This window comes from Equus przewalskii, chromosome 8 (assembly GCF_037783145.1).
Source record: "Equus przewalskii isolate Varuska chromosome 8, EquPr2, whole genome shotgun sequence".
NCBI lineage: Eukaryota > Metazoa > Chordata > Mammalia > Perissodactyla > Equidae > Equus > Equus przewalskii.
In genome coordinates, this window is record NC_091838.1 from 75,256,703 (window position 1) to 75,275,562 (window position 18,860).

The 18,860-nt window shown below is 50.5% G+C and overlaps 2 protein-coding genes across 4 annotated transcripts in view; one reads left to right on the forward strand and one right to left on the reverse strand.

The window, feature by feature from the left end:
- The window catches only part of TG (thyroglobulin), a 243,372-nt gene that overhangs the window by 171,957 nt on the left and 52,555 nt on the right, over positions 1-18,860 (forward strand). The window lies entirely within an intron of this gene.
- SLA (Src like adaptor) overlaps positions 1-18,860 on the reverse strand; it is a 64,161-nt gene that overhangs the window by 24,041 nt on the left and 21,260 nt on the right. The window contains exon 1 of one of the 3 annotated variants that reach the window (XM_008515506.2): positions 9,804-10,648. The exons of 1 other annotated variant lie outside the window; for it this stretch is intronic. The gene's annotated coding sequence lies outside the window, so the exon portion shown is untranslated. Of the gene's footprint in view, positions 1-9,803; positions 10,649-18,860 lie in introns of those variants that run through there. One more of the 3 variants, XM_070632113.1, reaches the window with a different exon arrangement.

An 18,860-nucleotide genomic window follows, 5' to 3' on the forward strand; every position in this document is an offset into this window, starting at 1 on the left:
TCCCCCAGCCCGTGTCCAGCCCAGCTAGAAACTTGCCCTCCATCCCGTTCTTTGTCTGAGGTTCAGGGTCAAGGCCTTATGAGTTTGAAAGTCAGGCAATCCAACCCCCTCTCTGGCCTTAAGTCCTTCCTCTACGTGCTCAATGTTCAGATTCTGGAAAGGTCTATGGTCTCAGAGCAAGGCATTTCAGAGGCTGAGGGAGGTCTGCACCATTTCCTAATTTTTGAGGAGAGAGGGGGCAGGTGGGAGACCTAGCATATTAGGAAACAAGGAAAACCAAAATGAGTATTTTTTGAAAGTTAATATGTTTTAAATATTTCCACGAACACTTCATCAGTTATAACTCAGACTGATGGAGCCCAATATAATGGTGCTGTTCCCAACATAATTACAAGGCTTGCAGAAACGGTAAATTCAAAATGCGCTGCAGAAGGTGTGGCTGGAATGAATGAGCCGCAAGTTCAAAGTCAAGACTCCCCGGGTCGTCTTTGATCCGGTTGGCCTTCATGCTGGGAAACAATGGGGATGTCTGAACGCCCAGTGAGGCCCCTCCCGAAGAGAGGCCCGGCCCTTCTTTCTCCATCTCCCCTCCACCCCAAATATAGCTAAGGGGGTGCCTTTGACCATAGCAGGGCCCTTCCTGCAGGCCGGGCAGGCTGGGCAGGCTTAAACAGCATCACTGTGGTTCCAGGGGGTGGAGACGAGTTGTCTGTCCCCTAGCCTGGCCTAGGCTCTCAAGAAAACAGACTCCAAAAAAGTGCTTGAAAACCAAGCCTGCTGGAGGGGGTGGAGGCCTCATTCCCCGCAGTTCAGCAGGTGCCATAGCCGCGAGCCAGCACCTCGAGAAAGGCAGGCCCGAGTGGTCCCACCCACTTCAGGCCCCACCTTAGACACCCACAGGGCAGGAGCACAGCAAGGGCCTCCGAATCTGAGGAGCTGGCCCCCAGTGTGGTCTGCACAGACGTCCCGCTGACGCCTCCCACCGCCTCTGCTCTGCCTGCTTCCAGTGCCTTCCTGCAAGGGCAAGTCCACCACTCACCCCAGTCCCTCAGCCTCCCCGTCTGTCATCGCCAAGGCCTTTGGGCTTCTGGAGAAAGCCCAAGGAGAGGCCCTGGCAGCCCTCCCCTGCGGAGAGAACTCTGAAACCTGTGTGCTGGCCTCGCCCCCTCGGTCTCTTAAGTGTCCCCACACCGCTGGGCACTGCACCGTCACTCGATACCCCTAACAATGCCATTCTGTTCCCTGCAGCCTGACGCTTGGCATCAAGGTTCAATTACACACAAGAGGTTGTGCCTTTAACCCCACGCCAGAGCGCCCACTTGGGGTGTCAACGCCCGCCCCTCCAGACACCCCAGGTGCCCCTTCCCTCCAGCCCACCTGAGCCACCCTCCCCTCCATCTTCTCCCTCAGCCCTTTCCAAGCAGCAGCCTCCCACTGGCCGTCACATCCATCTCATCCTTCCCTCACACCACAATTCTAGAAAATTTGCTGGGAAAAGCCTTGGTTATCTATCAAGGTGAATTCCAACTTCACCTCTCTTCCCAACCAACTTTATAATTCTTCTCAAGCATTTGTGTGCTATTTTGGGGGGATTCATGGAATCCGGTACAGGGGAAAATAAAAAGACTTGAAACTTGCATTTTTTAGATGGGAAAACTGAGGTCCATCCAAGAAAAGAAACATACCCAGGGTCTCAAGATGAGAAAGGTGGAGCAGATCCTAGAAGCCTGGGTTCTTCTGCTCTGGCACTCTCCCTCTCCCTGTTCCTGTCCGGCAGGTCCGCGTGTGCGCTGAGAGCGGACGCTGGGGCTGGGCTACAGGCCCGCCATGCCCCGCGCGGTTCAGAAACCCATCAGGTCTCAATAGACCTGAGCGGTCTGCTCGCTGGCTTCCTCTAGTCTCCAAGAAGGAGTTAACTTATCTGAAAGAGGCTTTTATTTGAGAAGAGTGAAAATGCCCCCAGAGAATGAGAGCTGAGTCTCCCTGATGAACGGACTGAACAATTTGATTTAATCTGTGACAGTTTTATGCGGTGGCTGGAGGTGGGAGAGAGGGGATGGGAGGCATAATTGCTTCTAGGAACAATAAGGAGAGGGCAAAAGAGAAATGAGTTCATTAACGTCAGCTCGGGAAATTCTTGATTTCTTTCTCCCTCTTCTTTGTGATGGCAAAGGATCCCAACTGGCTTTTGCCTCTGATTTACCCCCCAGTCTTTGGACCAATGCTGTCTTCTTTGCGTGACCTTGGGCCTCAGTTTACTCTTCTGAAAAATGACATGAGTGGAAAGGATGCTCTCCCAAGAGAACCACTTCACCCCTTTTCATTCCAGCAATCAAGACTCAATGGCTTTTTGAAAATTATGAATAAGAGTAAAGATCCATCATCACTTTCTTATGAAGTCCCACTAGACAGGATCCAAACCTTGCCTTTATGTTCTTCAGGATCAAGGGAGGGCAGTTCATGTAGGTTCTACACCCACCTTCTGGTGGGCAGTTAGCGGATGCAGACGCCATTGCATTTAACCTTCCCAGCATCCCCAGAGGCAGATATTTGTCCTTCACCTTCAGGGTGTGGAGGTCAGCCTATGCCCCCAGAGCAAGGATGCAGGGTGCCCACCCACCTCTTTTGACTTCAGAACCCACATCCTTCCCCCCAGGGCCATGCTGCTGTCTCTCCACGGGGAGGAAAAAGATGACCAAGGAACTCTGGTCAGTGAATGGCTGGCCGCCATTTGAAGAGACGCGGGGCTTGGAGAGGTCACACGCCCACAGGCAGTTGCCATCAGGAATGCAGGATGTGCCTTCTCCAGCAGGTCTCTGTCTGACCAGATCAGGGATCCTTTCCTTGCGTGCTCTGTGTTGTCTCATAAACCAGGGGCTGAGGCTTCTCAGACCCTCCCATTCCCGGGGCAGCATCCCGGGACAATTTTGTGCACCTTATCCACTTTGTGCTTCCAAAAGCCAGGCCTCCCCATTGGAACAGAAGGTAGCCCGAACCCCTTCACAGTATGCCAAGGCGGAGAGACCTGGAGGAACCCCCACCAAGGGAAAGAGGTCTGGACTGTCTAGCAAAACCAGGAATAGTCGGAAAACCTTGGTGACCGTGGGAATTAACATGAAAACCTACTTAGGAATGCAACCTCCCCTTTGGCCTTCGAAATTTCTTCCACAAAGTGTGACAGCTGTAAGCCCCTTCATGTGTCCTGCTTCTAAGATGGCGGAGCATGATGCCACAAGTGGGGAACCTCATTGTCCACCATATCCGCACACCCACAGCAGCAGTAATGACCAGAACCCCGACCTCCATGGTTGATCAGCTCTTACTCTATGCCAGGCCCTGGGCTAAGAGTTTTATAGCCGTCGTACCCTGGGTTGCTCACCACTCCCCCACTCTAGAGGAGAGAGAAATTAAGTAACTTGTCTAAGGTTAGATGACTAGTCAGAGGAAAAGCTAGGCTTCACACCTTATAACCTGTGCTCTCAACCACCACAAAAAGCTGTTCTGCTTTCCTGGTTCAGTCTAAGAACGCGACAGAAAAGTGATTTTTTTAAAGTCATCAGAGCAAACTTCAGGGACCATAAACTTTTGGGCGAAACTTCAGTACAAGAGACACGGAGGTCCCGAGGGGTCTCTTGGATGTCAGGCGGCAACCTTTGGAAGCCCAGGTCTGGGGATCTGGCTGGAGGAGCAGAAGGGCCAGGAGAGAGAGGCCAGTGAAGGCCTGCTCGGGTCTCAGCTCCCATGGCCGTTCTTAGGTGGCCTGGCCTGGTGCAAAGGTCAGGAGTGAATCATATGGAGCGCTTCCCAGCTTTTCACAGCATTATTTCACAGAACTGTTCATGCTGTAGGGCAAACCGCCCCCCACCCCCCAAAGCTAACTGTGCCTATACTGTCCCAATTTTATAAAACTTTCACATGCATGCACGTATATGTAGAAAAATATTCAGGGAAATTATTTCCAGGATGTTTCCAAGGGCTCTCTCTCTGGGCAGTGGTTTTATAGGTGAGTTTATCGATTTCTTCTTTATACCTTTCTAAAATCTCCAGATTTTCTCCCATGTGCATGAATTGCTTTTAAAATCAGAAGCAGAACTTGGGGAGAATAAGGGAGCCTTGAAAAGGGGATTTTCAAAGCAGGCAAGCCTGAGTCCAGATTCCAGCTCCCCACCTACCAGCTGTGTGTCCTTTGGCAAGTCATGGCATTTCTCTGAGCCTTGATTTTCAAATCCATAAATTTGAGATACAGATACAAGCCCCAGATGGTTGTTTTGAGGATTAAATTACAGGTCATATCTAAAGCAGAGTTAAGTTTGGTAAGATAGCTAAAAATTTACCAAAGCTGGATTCCGTGGGGGTATTGGGTGGCCAGCTAACTCACTGTGCAAGCTTGCCCTGCTGTGACTGGTACCCCGTACCCGCCCTGTTGACTTGGAACTTGCTCAGTGCTGCCTGTGCTCTGACAGTCTGCACCAGGGACGATAAGAGCTGGGGACAGGGGCTTAGCATCGGTTGATTTCCCTGCTAAGGATCTCGCAGGATTTCCGGGGGCACCCCACCACATCCTGACCTCGCTCAACAGGTGTGCCTGCCCTGTGACCCACATTGTTCCCTGCTCTCCTCTCAGGCAGGTGCAGCTGTAGGCCAGTCCCCGATGACCGCCCCCCCCCCCCGACCTTGTTCTCCTTTCCCTGCATGGTGAAGGCGGCTGTGGCACAGGCATGGCTCCTGGGCACTGGGCAGGCAGGACCGATGGAGAGCAGGCAGCCAGCACAGAAAGGCGCATGCGCCACCCCGCCCTCTCCTCCTGCCTGACTCAGAGTCAGAGGCTCAAAGGGCCACTTGGAGGAGACCTTGGAATCCTCGCATCCAGGATATTTCAAACCTGCTGGTTGAAACCTTTTTAAAGAAAGATCCCCCAGAAGCTCAATATGTGAAATAGAGAAAAAAGCAAGCTGCTGGTTGGGGGTTGGGAGCTCGGCACTCCTGCCCATCCACTCCTCTGACGGGACACTGCAATCCTAGGATAGTATAAAGCGCCGATCCAAAAGTAGCAATTTAGTGCCCTCCTGTTACACAGAAAAGGCTCTGAGAAGCCAAGCAACCAGCTCAAGGGCAGTCAGTAAGTCTGGACAAGAGTCGTAATGCCATGTCTAGCGCTCTGTCCACTACAAGAGAGCCTGACCCATGTGTCCATGAACCTGTGTTCTGGCCCCTTCACCCCTGAGTGCCCAGAGGGGGATCTCATATACTCTCAGGCTAAGAGGGAGGCTCAGCTTAGCCCTAAGACCCCATTAGGATGGACACACCCTATAAGACATTTTATGGTCATTTTTGGATGTCACAGGAAGAAGCCAGATTTGGGACCGGTTGGTACTGGGGCAAATTTCAGTTTCACTTCTTATTAAGTCACTAATCCTCTTTTCATTGTTTTTTGTTTGTTTGCATTTTAAAAATTTACATAGCCGTCTCTGCCTTGCTGGGTTTTCACAAGTAAGGATCAGAGAGGGCAGGTGTCACACAGGCTGAGTGCATTTCCTGGTCTGTGTGGCTCGCCCCTGCTGACAGTAAATGTGCCACCAGCAAGTGCCTTTGTGGCCTGGACCCTGTGGCAGGAGGTCTGTGTGAAGAAGTGTCAATAAAGCCATTCCTGACATGGCTTCACCATCTCACTGAAATAAAAAGTAAAAATCCCCCAATCTCTTTCTTTTCTAGATCAGCTTTTCATGCACAGAGGCCCCCAGTACACAGGGCTGGTGTATATATGTGTGTGTGTATATATATATATGTGTATCCTATAAGCTAGCTGACATGATAAACACTGACGATGAAACAAGAGTCATAAAGACAATTATTGTGTTACTAGATTACGCAAATACACAATTATGCAGAAAGGGAAAACAGTGAATATGAAATAGTCTTTTTCTTTTCCTTCCAAACATGGATACTTGGGAAGTGCAGGGTCCTTGAGAAGGAGGAGGTAAATGGAGATGCTAAAGGTTGTCCGGACATCTGGGCTCAGGGATTGTAAGGTTAGTGATTTCTCCATGACGTCACATTTACCAGAAAGGTTTAGTGTTCTTTTTATTCACACACATGAATCATAAGCATGGCTCACACTCTTGTGAGTGAGATGGAAATGGATATTTTGCCTAATAATGGCATTTGCATATGCTGAGCCTCCTGCTCTGGGGTCCTTGCCCCTCACTGTAAGTCACTTGTCAAAACGCACAGATGCCAGGGCTGAGGACCGCTGAGCTACGCTCTGTTCAGCTCCCATCCCGTCCTCACCTCCTCAGGGACGCCTGCATTGCCCTTGAAGGGCATTATAATGTCCACAATCATTTGTGTGACTGTTTGATGAACGACAGTAAGGGCGGTGAAGACAGAGAGATCAGATCTGTTTTTACTCACGGCTGGAACACAGTAGACATTCCAGAAGGAAATAAAAAGGACTAGATGACAGTTGAAGAAACAATGCGCCCAGGAAGGGGGCAGCACGAGAACTGGTCCTGACACTCTGGGTGCTTGGAATTTCTGTCCAGAGGATGTAAGTTTTAAGCTGATTGTCTGTGTGACTTGGAGGGCGTGGTGGGGAGGGAGGGGGAGGAAGATGGCAGATCTGTAAATTGGGAAGGAGTGTGGCAACCTCCCAGGGTTAACGTGAGAATTGAATTTAACAGACTTCACTGACTAAGCCTGTTCCCCTCTGCTCTGTGTCCTGGGCTCTGGGTGGTCTCTCCATGGTGCACACCACAGTACATCATTAAGTATTTGTTTCTCTATGTGTGCATTACCCACACTCCCTCCGAGGCTGTAGACTTCCTGAGAACACGGTCCAGGGCTGTTATATTCCTCAATGGAAAATCACTACCTCGCAGGTGACTGGCACGTCCTCGGTGCTCACTTACTGTCTGTAAGATGCCTGGCACAGTGCATGTGGAGAATGCTGTGCTTCCAGGAGCAGCCCCACCTCCTCAAGGTGGTCGTTCCCCTAAGGAGCATCCGGAGGACAATTCTCACTTCCTCCTGAAGCTCTTTGAGTCTCCCCAGCTTTCCCCCAAGTCCTCCGGCCTGGTCCCAGCTGCCTGGGGCGTGCCAAGGAGGGAAGTATGACTTTGCAAGGCTGTTTGACAACAAAAGTGAGCCACTGAGCCTTTGAGGCCCTACGGTTTCTGTTGGCAGCTGGAGTTACCGTAATGAAATAAGCTCGTGATTCTCAGATAGGAGGAAGTGGTCCGGACCCAGTGTACTTGTTTCCTTTGGAGCTCTTGGGGAGGTGAGAGAGGGAGGGAGTCAGTCACATGGTATGGACCCAATGCATTTACTATGGAAGGGATGGATGGATGGATGGATGGATGGATGGATGGATAGATGGACCAACAGGGCCCTCAGGTTGCTGACAAGAACCAAATGGTCTGGCCTGACATGCTGGAAATCCTTAATGAGAATTTTAAGCTCTTGCCTCTCTCTTATAGCTAGGGGAAATAAATTCTTGCTGAATGTCAAATGAAAAATGAAAAACTAGCAGCATCTACAAATGCGGAGAGCTGATTGGGGTTTACTGGGATGAATAACTTCTCAGTCTTTAAGAAAGATACACTCCCCTCAGAAATATGTCGCCAGCTCTGGAAACTCAGAGTGGGGAAATGTTTTCTGTATTAGGAAAATGATTTCAGTCTGCTACAATGCAAACCTACCCATATCTGTTTCATTTACGTGAGATGGAGGAACAAGCAGAAATAAGCCAGAAAAATCGAGGAGTGTCCAGTGCATCAGCTATGCAGTTTTATCCATCATATTAACACTGCCTATTAGCATCTACTGTCTTGCAACACCCCAGGAATGCAATGTACTCCAGTTCTCTGGGTTAGGAATGATGTTAATACCTGCTATTTAGTATTTAGCATCTCCTACACATTGTATATTACTTAAACTTCTTACAAACACATGAGAAAGCTGGTCTTTTTACGGGGAGGAAACTAACAGTCAGAGAGGCCAAGTGACTTGCCCAGAGTCACAGGTTCATGGGTCGCTGACCTAGAATGTTGACCCAGGTGTAGCGGATTAAAACAGCAGCTTTCCGTGGTGCCCTAATTCTACATCTGTTTAAGACGCAGGAGTCTAAATAGATTTTAGACTGTCTATTCCATAGGTTTTAAAAAATATTATTATTATTATATTTTTTTAGAGCATATTAAGCACTCTTGAATAGCATTCTTCAAACTGGAGAATAAAATTGCAACAGATTTGCCAGAACTTTGATTTGGGCCTACCTCCCCAGTTTCTTTACTGTTTGTTTTAATTTTTTTTTTTTTTTTGCTGGGAAAGATTTGCCCTGAGCTAACATCTGTTGCCAATCTTCCTCACTTTTTTTTCTTCTCCCCAAAGCCCCAGTAGGTAGTTTTATATTTTAGTTGTCAGTCCTTCGAGTTTTTCTCTGTGAGCCGCTGCCACAGTATAACTATTGACAGATGGGTGGTGTGGTTCCGCGACTGGGGAACTGAACCCGGGCCCCCGAATCGGAGAGTGCCGAACTTTAACCACTAGGCCATCAGGACTGGCTCTTACCTCCCCAGTTCTAAAAGGACCACAGGTCAGTTTATAGATTTGCGGCTCAGCATTCACAGCAAACCACAGAAGACAACCTGCAGACCCTGGGGTGTCTTTCTCCTCAGATGAAGGGCACTGCTCCAGATGCACACTGTTATCCTTTGCACACTGGCTCTCACTGAGGCTCTCCCCTCCCCACCTCAGCCCTCGGACCCCTTAGAACTGCTCACCAGCTGTGTGACTTGGACGGTTCACTTAACCTCTCTGAGCCTCATTTTCTCATTTGTCAAAAGCAAATAGTAATCGTAATCTTACAGGATTGCAGGAAAATAGTTTTTCACGTGACACCCCTCCCCTGCCGCTCGGCGTGGCAGACACCATCCCGTCACACCCGCACACACAGCCCCAATTCAGGACATGCCGAGGCCAAAGCCCAGGTCATGCCCTGATGCCACACTCTCTGGATTCACAGGCACCTAAAAGAACATGGACTGGGCCACATTCCTTAGCGAGGTCTAGTTCTCCAAAATCTCTCCTATGCTAACATCTTATGTTTCCAGAATTTATATACCTCCCTCTGCCTCTCTTTTAATCTTACCCCTGCCCCCTGCACATGCCACCCACTTTGGTTATTATCGATTGTTGTTGACATCGTCCCCGAGAAGATCCACACCCCCAAACTCCTGGAAGCACTACTGTGATGCGCCGGCCTCCCTGGGCTCGGGGCACCTGTAGGTGTCCTGACTCCATGCTGATAGCATTTATTGAGCACCTACTATGTGTCTGAAGCTAGCCTGGGTGCTCTGCTTGTGTTAGCTCGTTTAATCTGCCCAATACCCTTGTGAATGGGGTACCATTATTCCCACCTTACGGAGGAGAAAATGAAGGCCTGGAGAGGTTTAAATGACTCGCCCAGGGTCACCCTGCTAGGAAGTCTGGTAGCAAGAAGTAGTTGTCCTTAGTGAGGCACCTGCTCTGCGCCAGGCCGTCGTGTAGCTGGACAATCTCCGCTGGCAGGAGCGGGCCCGGCCCAAGCCCTCCCAGGCCTTCTTGCCACATAATTACGCACCAGACATTCACTGGGCAGCCGCGATGCGCAGGCACCTGGTGAGCTGTGGGGCCTCACTTGAGACATTGCTCTGCCCCTTCTCAAGGAGCACTTCTGTCTCCGGAAAGTCAAGCCCCTGCCCGCTGTGTGCTGAGGGGTCCTGAAGTCTCTGCCCAGCCAGCCCCCGCCATGTCCCTCAGGGTACCTTCAGAAGCTGGGCATGCTCTCCCCAGGGAGTAGCTCAGGAGGGGTTGCCGGGAGCGCTGTCAGCGCGTCTCCATCAGCTGCTGCTGCTCTGGCAGAGTGAGCGGGCCACCAGGCCTCCTGTGGGTGTGAAGAAGCCCGTGCTATCAAGAAGAACAGCAGTTGCTAAACGGCCTTGCACTTCCTCTGCTAGAAACGAGGAAGGCGCGGGACTTGCAGAAGAGTGGGTTCCTGTTTTCAGTAACCTCTCTAAGCAAGCGTCTCTCTGTAAGGACGGGCAAGGTTGACGTTATTCGGCTTTTTACGAAACACTTGGGAATGTGGGCAGCCTGGTTCTAAATGTCCGGGTCATGCTGGGACTTCCAGAGGCCGGGGCTGTCTTGTCTAATTAGAAGGCAGAGGAGGCTGAGAGGCTGCTCTCACATCCCCTGAGCTCCCCGGGGCCATGGAGGCTGGGGCTCAGAGCTGTAGCTTCTCTTTTCTCAGTTTCCCACTTATGACTGCTTCCTCATGTCACTGCGGAATGGACCCCAGAGCACAGCTACTGGCCCTGGCTCTGCTGTAGGCCAGTTTTTAATTAGCAGAGACTTGAAATAGTGGGCATGAAAGCGCCTTTGTAGAAAGGAGCTGCTCACCAGCCTTCCTGGGCCAGACCCACCGCCCCTCAGCTGGGCGACAACCAGAAGACATTAGAAAGGTTATGAAAAATAGTCAGCTCCCCCCCAGGAGCTAGGTGCAAGTCGGCTAAGAAAACATGGCCACTGAATGCAATGTGCAATGCCCGGCTGGGTCCTGGATTTAGGGAAAAGGACTAGAAAGAACATTCCTGGGACGGAGGTGGGCTATATTCAGGTATACACTGCATGTTAGATAATATTGTGTCAATGTGAGTTTTCCGGAGTATGCTGACGCTACTGTGGTTTTGTGGGAGAATATCTTAGGACCCACATGCTGATGTATTTGGAGGTCAGGTGTCGCAATGTCTACAGCTTCCAAATGGTTCACTAAAAGAAAAAATATATATCAAATATAAATATAAATAAAGAGAAAGAGAGAAAATGAGGAAGACAGAAACCAAACGTGACAAAATGTTAAGACTTGGGGATTCTAAGAGAAGGGCATAAGTGCACGGGACTATTTCAACTGGTTGATGGGTTTAAAATATTTAAAAATAATAATATATAGCTCCCTATGCATAGTTTATGAGTCTCAAACAGGAAAACCCAGGCATTTGGGGCCTGAGGGCTTCTTGGTGGCAAAGGTAGTAGCTGCTAGAATGTCAACTCCAGGCACCACGGCCTGGGCATTGTGTGCTAGAGGTGGGGGTGCAGATGACCATGCTGGGGCCACCCTCTGAGAGCCCTGGCTGGCCCCCCACTTCACAGAGACGACAGAGCAGAGCGTCCAGTGACTTGCCCCGGTTCGCACAGCTAGTCCTGAAGCTGAGCCAGGGCCAGTGTCGAGGGCTGGTGACGCGCAGCCCCGACCCAGCGGGGCTCACACGGCCACCAGGGCACAGTCATCTAGAAACCTGGCTCAGTGTCGTTATTGAAGATGAATTAAAAACACCAGAGCTGCTTCTAAATTTAGAAGGAACTCTGTACTAGAGAGATGCTTCCTCAGACAACTTGTGAAATGACCCGCTCTGCTCCGCGCGGGGCACCCTGGGAAGGGACAGAGGAAATGTTGCAAAGACTGAGTGGGCGCTTTGCCCAGATGGGCAGAAATATACAGAAGTGGAGTTTTTCCCCCCAAATCGCACAGCGAAGTAAAAGAGGTTTGGACCCATGGTCAGAAAGCGGGAGCTTTGTGGCAACTTTTCAAAAAGCATTTATTGAGAATCTGCTATGAGTTAGACTCAATTCATCCCTTCATTCAATCATTTCGTCAATACAACTTTACTGAGCCTGTTCCGGGCAGTGGAATTCACCACGCACGGATACCAGCAAAACCCTACCCTCATTGGGCGTACCTGCTCTGGGGGAACCGTGTGATAAGGACTTCTCTCGGGATGGTGGAGGAATGGCATGGTCAGTGTGATGGGGGTTCCGCAGGTGCTGCTTCCCACAGGGGTCAGTGGTAAGGGGGATGCACCGTCAATGGAGGTCCCTTTAGCTGAGACCGCCCAGGAGGAAAGGAGCCAGCCTTGGGACACGCCAAGGCATGGGAGGCTCATGCAGAAGGGCCTACTGGCTTCACACAGACTGTGGAGGGTTGGGGAAGACACAGTGGGCCCAAGAACTCCGAGTCTGATGGTAGAGATGGACAGCAGAAAGGCAGGCGTAGAGTGGTTCTCCACTGCAGGGCACAGTCCACTAACAGGAGAAGCTGCTGCAGAGGGAGAAGCTGGGAGTTTGGCACCCGGGGGGTCAGGGTTGCCGCCTCCACTCTGCCGGTTGACAGTGGGTACCCGGTGGCCCAGGGGGCTGCAGCTGACTTCCCCCGGCCTTGGGGTTTCACTACTTCCCTTTCACCCCTGGGGTAGCCGCAAGAAAACAGAGCAAGTTTGAGAAAATGTTCCTAACACTGACAGCTGTGCTGCATGGAAGCCTGAGCTGTGGCCCGAGCAGAGGGATGGTATGGTGGTCGGAGCCCACTCTTGGCAAGGGACGCCTCCAGCAGGACCTCCAGTACAAGGCTGGAGTCAGCCCTGGCCCGGTGACAACATGTGGGGAGGCCATGCTTCAGGGCTCACGGAGACACCCAGGGCCCTCTGTGCAGAAAGCTCTGACTTCCCAATGGCTTTGTGAATTCATTAGCTATTAGGGCCCAGGCTAATGGCCACAGGCAGATTAGCAAGATGCCCCATGGGTCCAAGATTGCTAAGTACAAGATGCGGTCAACACCTTATTGAAATGAAATGTTCCTCCATATAAACTACTAACTACACACTTAATGTTGTCAGGAGCCACGTGTCACCTTCCCAGGTTCAGGGGTTGGCAGGCCTCCTACCCAAGCAACGTGAAGCCTGTTTCTCCAGGTTCTAGGAGGTAAAGTTGACCAAGCGCCAAGCAGCAGGTGTGCGGTGATTAAGCCCCACGGTTTACAGCTCGGTCCAGTGTTAACAGATTCCCAGGTCTACTCAAAAGTATTGTCCGCTCTTTTTACATAAATAGTGGAAAGCTTAGAAGATGAAAAAGAGGACCTCAAGAACTAGTAAACTCCCTATGAATGGGGAGAATTAAGTTTGTCTCCTCAGCAGGGAAGTTCAGTGAGCATGTACTGAATGCAAGGCATTCTCCTCGGTGCCACAGAACTATCGATGGGCTTTTTGCATCCAAAGGGCTTAAACTGCATGACCTTCAAGATCCCGTGCAAGCTAGAAGTTCTCCGAGAACCAAGTTGATGCCCGTTCTATGGCTGGATAAGTGCTGATTCACTCATTCATCAATCGTTTATTCCACACGTGTTTGTCGAGCTTCTGCTATGTGTTGGGTGCTGCTCTGGTGCTGAGTTAGAGAAATGGACATGTAATGGCACCGAAGGTGGCTGAGAGCATGGGGACAGGAAGGGGAACTCCTACCTTGGAAGAGAGTTTTAGACGAGCCCAGATACCAGTGTGAAGATCAGAAGGGAGAGTGACCTGGTAAAGCAAATGGCCAGTGCAGAGGTTTGGGGCTGGAAACGCTTGCAGCATTCAAGGAGCAGAAAGTAGGGAAGAGGGAGCTAAGATTTGGGCAATGTCAGGAAAGAAGCTTGGTTCTTGCTTACGGTACCTGTTTACTCTTCCCAATTACTCTGTATGTCTACACTTCACCTGGAGAAACCTGAGCTCCTAGGGTTAATTTCCTTGCTCTCGGTCACCCAGCTGCTGAGTGACACCACCCAGCCTTGCTCAATGGCCTCTGGAGGTGAGCTCACCATCACCATTATGCTGGCCTCCTTGGGGTCTTCCCAGGTCCCAGTGCCTCCCTCACCCCATTCCAGCCCTGTCCCCCAAATAAGGCTTAGGCCCTGCTACCATCTTCCTCAAGGACCTGCCCAAGTCTCCTGTCTCCCACAGGACCAACTTCCTCCCTTTCCTGGCATTCAATGCTCATCACAGCTTGTTTTCTAACCTTTCCTCATAACAAGGTCCCGCCTCAAGGCCCCCACACCCCATTCACCACAGGGACTCTTTGTGCCCGTCTGCACTTCAGACAGGCCCCCCACCTCTTCACCATTTGCTTTGCCCCTGTCCTTCCCATACTGTGTAGGATGTCCTCCCACCCAGAGCTCACTTTGTCCACGTGTATCCCCAGACCCCCCTCAACCAGAAGTCATTGCTCCCTCCTCGCAACACCCCTTGGAGTTTTACGTGTCCCACAGGAATAGGGCGCATATGTACTGGAGTCAAGAACAAGAGGATATTTGGGGGCTGTGTGACCTGGCATAGGTTTCTGAGTCTCTGCGGGCCTAAATGGTGTTACTGATCCTCCTTCCTTCTCAGGTCATGAGGGTCCCTAGAAGAATGTGTACAGGTTGCCCAGCCCAGTGCAAGGCGCGTAGTGGGGGTCCTCTGAATACGAGTGCCTCCCATTCCTTTCACAGTGGAGCCTAAGCTTTAGAAGGCAGGGGCGTGTCCAACACAGGAATATTGAGCCCAGCTCTGAGCCCACCCGAAAGAGCTGGTCCGTAATTATCCACTGAATGAATGAATGAACGGAGGCTGTGCATCTGCCTTGTGAACCAAAGCACACACATCGTGAAATTTGACTTTTCACCTCTGGGAAGACAATAAGCAAATCACAAAAATCTTCTGGGAGAGATCAGCCCCTATTTTTTCTCTAGCGATGGGTGTCGTTCATATTTCTGGAACCATCTCCAAAGTGGGATAAGTGGCCCATCTGGATGAACTGAATTCTCCAGCTGGAGTGGGACCTAAATGTGTATGTCATCAGAATCGCTGTGTTTCTTTGGGAGGCCTCCTGGCACGGACGCTGTTCTCCGGAAAAAGAAAAGTACGAGCTTTGTTCCCACTGTACTTCTCTAATGTGATGAGTTGCACAACCCTTTTGGTTCATGAGAGCTGTTCTCTTCTGTTCTTCCTCTAACTAACCCCCCAACATCCACCTCCTGGAGACCGTCCCTCTTCTCAGCCTTGTGGGGGTTGACAAAGAGGTCGGAGGTTTCCCAGAATTTGGGAAGTTCTCTGAGCGTGGCCTAATTTCAGTCTGTGCAACTTTGCAACTCTGCTTTCCTTCATAACGTCCGCAGGTCACTCACAGCCAAAGTCTTTTGTTTCCTAGATCTGACTCAGGCATTCATTTATTTAAATTAATATTATATTAAGTGAATATTAGCCTCAGGTCAGCCATGAGGCTAAGCTGTAGGGGGACAAAGGTGACCGTGACACATGCCCTGCCATCCAGGAGCTCAGTGAGAGTCGAACAGGGGCCAGGAATGACCCACGATGACAGGGCATTGCGGTGGGGGTTCCGGTGATGAGGAAACCAGAGGAAATGGCTGGCAGTTGTGGTGGACCCGAGGCTTGACAGGGGGTGATGTTCAGCTCAACTTTGGACGTGAGAGGGGCCCACCAATGCTAGACGTTGGCAGTGCTGGCTGGGATGTTCGCTTTGTGCCTTCTCATTTTTGTCATGATGGTGACTTCAGTTGCATCTTGTCTGGAGTTGGAGGTGACTTCAAGATCTGCCACTCAGGTCATCCTGCCTCCTGTGATCTCCTTGCCCCTCTCAGATGCCCCTGGGACAGGCTGATGAAGTGACCCGCCTTGGATCTGCGCTGTCTCGTCTTTTTCTGCCCCAGCCTTCCACGGCCCCCCAGTGTCCTTGGCCTTTGCATGGACTCTCACCTGGTCCTCGCTGTCCCAACCCGCCTTCCCGGTTCCCTTCCGCTGTCTCCTGTGGCCTGGGCAGGCTCTGCTGGGTTTTGCCTCTGAATTGACTCTTGCTGTCCCACTGACCTAGAATGGCTTTCCCCATTTTAGGATCTGCCAGAATCAGGGCTGAGTCTCCTGTTGAGGTTACCCAGGGTTTCAGTCCTTTCATCTTACTGAGACAGAGTCTGGTCAAGGGCTCATGCTTCCATTATCTTCTGCAAAGGGCGGGGCTAAGCCATGTCACACCCCGCTCTTGTCCTCTACCCAAAGGAGTGGTTCTTCAACTGTCTAAATGACCTGTGCCCCAGACTGGCTCATGCCAGTGGCATTGGTGGGGAGGAAGGATGGCAAAGGTGGTGGCATCTGTCTGCAGCCAAGAATGACTGTGTCAGAATGATCTGTAACTGTCCCAGAGGCAAGAAGTTCTCTGGTCACTTTTATTTCTATCAGCAGAGCAGACACTGTGGGTGGCTGGTGACATCCTAGCTCAATTCTCTTTTCCTCAGCCCACTGACAAGGGGGCCTCTCTTCCTGTTGTCTGGTGTCATAATCTCCAAACTTTTTGATTACACACCCAGACAGTAGAAAAGTTTTGAGTAAGCATTCCGCATATATGCATATTTACTCACTAATTATGTACACAGATGACTCTACTAATATATACATTATACATTAAAACATACTTTAAAAGGATAAGACTACTTCAATGATATTTATAAGTAAATATTCCAGAATTTTCTTCCTGCACTCCAAATTGATTGTCTTGTGCACCCCATTTGGGAGACCAAGACTCTTAACAGAAACATGAAGAAGGAGACAGGCATCATTTCTAAACAAAGGAATTTGAAATACTGTATTTTATCTTCTGATGGTGCAATTATATCGTCTCTCTTCTGGGCAGGGCACAGAGATCCTTGTGAGGTCCACTTGGAACAAAGACAAGAGTCCGTCTTCCCATGAGAAGGAAGAGTCAGTGCGTGGTGCTGTTGGCTGGTATCAGGCCCCAGGAAGGGAATTTTTTCAAGGGTCTCTCCTAACATGTCTCTTCCCCATCTCTATGTTGGTCTGACTTCCCCAGCACTGTGAGTTCCATGAAGGCCGGGAGCCCACCTGTTTTGTCAATGATTGACACCTAACCCTGGCATCTCACTCGGCCAGAGCACCCATGACGTGTTTATTAGGAGGAAGGAAGGGCAGAAGGGAGGGAGAATGGGAGGGAGGGAAAGAGGAAGGATGTAAAACAAAAAAGGAAAGAAAGAAAGTCCCCTCCCTGTCCATTCGTAACTTCCTTATGGCCTTAAGCATCTTCGATTCCCTGCAGCATCTGACATATGGGAGGTGCTCAAAGATGCGCATGGAATTATCCTGATAGTAGACCAGCTCAAAGCAGCAGAGCAAGCTGTGTCCTGGGACAGTGGAAACAGTGCAAAATGAAGTTAAGATCTATGACAGAATCATTACAGCTTTTACTCAAGTCCCCTCGAGCTCTCTCATTCTATGACGCTTCTGTGGGAGAGGCTCTTGCACTCACGACAAGATTCTGTTGTTGTTATCCAAAGAAGAGCAAACTCAGAACTGGCCTTGATGTCATTTAAAATGGTGTCAACCATGTGTAAGCAACTGGATGGGTGTGAAATTGTCGCCCGGCGTCTGCTTCATTACCCACTGAGCCACAACTAATTACACTCAGCAGCATGGGGCGGCCAAGGAGGGCCAGCAGACGAGAGACACGCTCAGTTGCTTAAAATAGCTTTGGCCACGACAAAATTTCAACCCCCAAAGCCTCTTTTAGACTGGAGAACATTTCATTATTATTTTTTTTAGTTTGAGCAGCAATAGGATTATAAATAACAATAACTGACATCCGTATAGTGCTTTACAGGTTATAAAGTATTTTTCAAATATGTTAGTTCGTTGAATTTTCCCAAGTACTCTTTGCAATATCCATTATGACTTTAATGACTGCTACTACTTATTTGACATATAACACACGTTGGCGCTTTACATGTTGTCTTATCAATTCATCTCAACAAGCGAATGAGGTCAATATTCTTCTCATCCTCATTTTGTATTTGAGGAAACTGAGACACAGGGAATTTAAATAGTTTTCCAAAGGACACACAGCTGGCTAGAGGGGAAGCTGAACTTGAAGCTGGGCTGATGGAGCCATGGCCCGTGCTCTGGATGCCACACCTTGAGTCATTGTTATATACCCCTTTTACAGACAGGGAGACAGAGACACAGGGAGTAGCACTGCTTACCAAGCTGTCAGCACAGGATTCACTACGATTTCTCTAATCCCAAAGCCCATGCGCTGTCTGTTTTTTCTACACTGTCTAATAACTTACACTTGTTTTCACCTGACAAATTTGAAGGGGATGGTGTTGGAACGGATGTGAAATGGATTCCAGGAGCCAAGCTGGGGCGGGGATTCAGAAGTGTGCCTGTGTAGTTCCTAGAGATGCAAGAGTCCCCTGGCAGTGTCTGCACAGGAAAGTCTGGGGAGACGATCTGCTTGATTTATGGGCCAGGGGCTGTCAGGATTGTCCTTGTCACAGGGCAGGGGCTGGGCTCGGATCTTACACCCAGCTGGAGCTCATACGAGACAAGGAAGTGGGCACCACAGTGGAAAATGCGGAGCCGATCTGAACACATGGCCAAGCGAGGGTGGAGGGGTCAGGGTGTGAGGCTCGGGCCCGAAGACAGAGACACCAGGACAGGCCAGGGCCGGGATTTCAGTTCAGCTGGTCGTGCAGACGGGAACCCCAAAGAGCGTGTGCGCCATGGTCTCTCTGGCCTGGACGCTGGGTGGGAACCCTGGACGATCCACTTCTGGTGCAGGCCCCTCCCTCCAGCCTCTCCTCCCTACACACAGATTCCAAGCCTGGGACCTGACTCCAGGACCTTTAACTGAACTTCCAGGGCGGCTCCCTCACTCTTCCCTTTTAACATGGCACACGGGAAGGGCCTTCTGGGCCAGTGCCCTGCCTCCCGGTCCAGCCTCCTCAGATGACCGCTCCAGGGACATCAAACCAGTGCCAGGCAGTGTCCCTCCTCTCGGCTCTGCTCCCAGTCTCAGCAGAGTCACCACTGCTCATGTCCACGCAACCCAGGTCACACCTCCTTGTGGGACTTTCTCTGAGAGGCCACCTGATCCCCCTCAGGCACAGGAATCAGCCACTTCCCCTTATGCACCCTGAGGCCATCCAAACCCATCAGAACCCCAGAACTTCCACA